The sequence below is a fragment of the Pistacia vera genome, unplaced genomic scaffold (assembly GCF_008641045.1).
Source record: "Pistacia vera cultivar Batoury unplaced genomic scaffold, PisVer_v2 Contig179, whole genome shotgun sequence".
NCBI classification, from domain to species: Eukaryota; Viridiplantae; Streptophyta; class Magnoliopsida; order Sapindales; family Anacardiaceae; genus Pistacia; species Pistacia vera.
Window position 1 is genome coordinate 306,384 of NW_022195887.1, and position 4,727 is coordinate 311,110.

The 4,727-nt window shown below is 34.0% G+C and overlaps 1 pseudogene; it reads right to left on the reverse strand.

The window, feature by feature from the left end:
- Nucleotides 1–1,229: 1,229 nt before the first annotated feature.
- Nucleotides 1,230–4,197, reverse strand: LOC116126310 (annotated as a pseudogene).
- Nucleotides 4,198–4,727: the final 530 nt, after the last annotated feature.

Below are 4,727 nucleotides of genomic sequence, written 5' to 3' on the forward strand. Positions count from 1 at the left end.
ATGAAAATTCGCATTGATTTGCTAGAAACAATTTGATGCTTAAGTCTACATTGTAATTATTCTGGTGATCAACAATCATGATTAATCACAATGTAGCCTGCTACCAACAAACATAAATAAAACCAAAAGCTGCCACGTTGTTACTATTAGATTGAATGATAATTAACATTTTGTTATAATATAAAAATAATACTGTTGGGTCAACATACTGTGACTTAATTTTTTGATATTCTTTATGAACCCTTTCTCTTATTATAAGAGTTGGCATTAACTGCCACTGCCTTTAACCTTTATCTTGCCATCCTTGGATTAATAAAGAAGAACAGTTCATAATAAGTATAAAGAATTAACCCTTAAAATAATTAATATATCTCCAATTCAAGTTTATTATAATTAATTACTATATAATTCATGATTATTATATAAATAATTTAAAATAATTATTAATAAAATCAAGATGATATGAATGGTTTGAGTGTTTATAATTTTAAAATAAATATTCAATTAATTTAAAAAGTTGTTAAGTATTTTTAATATAACTATTTTATCCAATCTTATACTTCACCAAACCATAGACTGTACTATTATCATACTAATCCAATGCAATCCAAACCATAGACTGTACTGTATTTAAGAAATAAAGTATTACTTATACAAAGGTTGGGACAAATAGATATCATGAAAAATTAATTACGATGGATTTACTTCAGTATTTAAAATGTTATGTCAAACAGGGATGATAGATAAAAGACTTCTTCCTATTATTCAAATATAAAAGACTTCAATATATATATGTCCCAAAGTAACCATTCTTAGTTCTGACTTAATGTGTCTGTAATGCATTTACTTAAATATTAGCCTGCAATTAAACTTTGAAATCATATTTCAGTAGTATTAATATTATCTTCTAAGAACCAATTCAATTTGCAAGTACAAAGTACAAACATACCCTTCAATAAAATTCAATAGAGATCTCTCTCATTCATGGCATGGATGTCTACATTCATTTCACCTGTGTATTCCCTTGAAAATGATATATATACCATTGGCTTTTCTTCTTTTCTTTTCCCAACTAATGTAAGTCGTTCATCTCTCCTGAAGCTGAATTTGGATATGTAAAATTTGCTCCCCGAAGACAAATTATACCTTAAGCACTGCACCTCACCTACCCATCTCTTGCTTCAACTTCAAATCACATCAATAATTCCATTTCCAAATCTCCTTTCATTTTACCACCTATCTATTTCATGTAGTTTGCAAATACATCCTGGAAATGGATTCGCATAAAAACTCCTCCAGCTTCGGAAAATCTCAGCCTCCCTAAGATATGGAGCTCCATCTCTGTCTTTGTGTAGCTTTTTCACTTTCGAACTGAATTTCTTCCATGAAATTTTTCCTTCATCATATTCATCAACAAGTTTGACAAAATTCATCCTGAAAAGTAGGTTTCAATGAAATTATATTCACGTTTAGGATGGAAATCGACAACATGAGCTAAGATAGGTCAGAATTTTACTTGTCTGGATTGATAGTCTTCTTGAAGTTCTCAAACCGCCTATGACCTTGAAATGCCTTTGCCATATTTCCATCATAGGTATATAGAAATACATCACTCTGTAGCGCAAACTACATAGTCTAAACCAGCCAACATGTTCTGGTGATTTTCAAAAGAATTCAATTCTTCTTCTGTACAGAGAGTGGAATGAGAGTAGATGTTAGGAAAGGCATCGTTAAGTATTGCATGCTTCCTTCCCGTAAGCTTCACCAGCTACCAAATAAATCCTGGTGCTGGCTGGGAAACCAGCCCTTGAGCAGAAGTGAAGTCTCTCTAGGGGTCAATGGGCAGCCGCCAAGCAATCTTTTTTTGTTCCAAATCTCCTTCTCTTCCAATGGTTAACTGTATCGCATCCTACGAAGCTCATCATCTTCTTCCACTGTCAAATTATGACTGCACCCCGTAAATGCAAGCTATCCTTTTCGTACCTATAACAAAAAAGAGCAAGCATAATCTATACACAGGTTGAAGACAAAACTAAATTTTTTCATTTAAATCTTTATGGGAATTTGAACATTTAGTGGTTTCGATCAGAAATCAGTAGCTGAGTTAGCATGAGTTCAGGTACACCGAGTAACAGTTCAGAGATAACAACATTTATTAGAAAACCTAGAAGTCAAAATAAAGCTTCCCATTTTGTATAGACCCCGGGGACAATCAGATCACATTCCCTAATGCCAAAGCTCTAACTCACAAACTAAAAGGTAGTTCTGCAAAATCATATTCAATCTAAATCAATTGTCTAGATTGAAACCGAAAGTGACTGAGCCTGCGTTTGTCTCGGAATGATGCAATTGTCTCAAGATAATCAGATAAAGCAGATAGTTTAAAGTTTCTCTTATTTGCTGTCAGGATCAGAACTGTAGATATTATAGTGGGATTTAATTTCATGAACAAAAATATAAAAAGTTAGTATATTGATAGCCTTTAGAAAAACAAAATGGAACATCTGACTTCAAAAAGAGAGAGCAAATAATACACACATTATATTTTTTTTAAAAGGTCAAGCCAGAAACACCCGAGGAAAAAAGAAAAATTTTCCACTCACTCAGTCTTAAAAAAGTATCAGAACTTGCTCAAATGAAGAGCAAGATATGGGCCCCCATTTTCTTGCATTTAGAAACCAAGGTATTTCCCAGTTGTTCTATGGGGGCTGAATACTTTAATGCCCTATAATTTACACGGCACCTCAGCTTTTGTATGGATCTTGGGATTCCATTGTTGGCACATCGAGAATCAGTATGGGTAAAATAGATTACTTTGTGCTGCTTCAACAATGGGAGCACCTCTGTTTTGTAATAACTAACCTGAACAAAAGAATTCAGTTAATAGATTATTACTCCATCTAGAGAAGATTACAACAATAGGAGTTATATAGCAAAGAAACTTCAAACAATGGCAAATCATAATCACTTGTATGCTGGTGTGAATATCTTAATTATTTAAAGTGCATTGGCGTTTAATGACATGTGGCTTAGTGCCTACTCTAGTAGTAAACATAAGACCTGCCGATGGTGTTTTGTCCAGCAGATGCTGAGCAGCTGAATTATAGTTAAAACATGTACTGACCTTAGACCAGATATCGGTGTTTTGTTGAAAGGCTCAATAGAAGCATAGGCAGGTGGTAATTTCTCAACTACATGGATATCAGCCTCAAGTGTTTTGATGAAATGTTTCCAATCAAACAGATCTTTGAAGCCACTGCAGTGTATAAATGAGATGGATTAGATTAGATAGATCATTACAGGAAAACCAAGAGATATGTAGTAGTTTATTAGTTATACTAGATGTCACACAGAAATAATTTTTGTTTCAGAAAGAATGCAAATACAACTTCCAAAATGACAAATGTATGTGCCAAATGTTTAAGGTAGCAAGAGAGTAAAAGAGAGGAGAAATGGTAAAATTTCTGGATTATGAATCCACTTTGCAACCAATTTAGCACAGGATGTTCAAAACTTAACCACAATTTTCGTGACCAAGTTATTCAACATTCAAGAATCGACTTAAATGTCATTGGTTAATCAGCAATGCTAAAAGTTGAGTTTGATGTTTATACATGTTAAAAGAGTAAAATGACAAACACCATTTCAGATATCTTAATTGAAGAAGTGCATAGATGAATCAAACCTCATCAGCCCAGTATAGAGGTATGATCAAGCATAGGAAGGACAAGCGTCGCCTTCATTATCTTAGCAACGGCAACCATATCACAAAATCTGCACTATAAAATTACAGATACATCAGATAAGTTGTACCACACAACATAACCCTAGAGAAATCATAAAACACACAACAGCAGACCCCAAATCTCATCTGGTTCAAGCCCGCATTAGCATTATGGAATGTAGCCATTTGTCTTTGCATCTAGCTCTGCCAAGAGAAACAAGAATTAGGAACTAAGAGGATGCTAAAAACATAAGGAACACAAACACAAAGTACAAGTTTCATACTTTGTGATTTTTCGGATTGCCAATGCACTGGGTGAAATTCTCGCTGTTAGGCTTGGACCAGATACCTGAATGCTGAACAAAGAAGTGAATTTCACAAATGAACCAGTAAATGAACCATTCAAGAAATGTCTTCTTCATCTCAGTAAAAACCTTTTTGGGCATTCCTTTTCCAAAATTATGACTGCCCATATTTTCCAACAACAATAAATTAGATGAATTCATAAGTTTATGTTTGACACTACTTCGGCTGCACCAGAGTTGCTACAACAACACCAGATGCCACCATCTTCAGAGTCCGTCAACATCATACCTACTTCCTCTGATAGGTAATTGTGAGAGCTTTGGTCCCATTACATTTGAATGAATGATGGAAGAGTAAGGTAAGTCCTAGAAAAAAAAGACTAGCTTGGTTAAAATACAGGTAGGTAAGCAAAAAGAATATGCAAGAGCCACAAATGCACAAACTAACTCATCGTGCAATGGAAATACTGAAATCAACACTAACAATAACAATATGCCCCATTGACTACCAGACATGGCGGAAGTAAAACAATATCAACAAAAAGTTCCATAAACATTTCTGATAACAAAAATGCATCATTCTATTCCAAGGAGCAGGAACTAATCTATCATTAGAAAGAAAAGTAGATGCTTTCAATCAAAATTCATCTTTATAGGAGAAACAACCTTCGATACTGCAACCCTGAGATTCGGCGAAT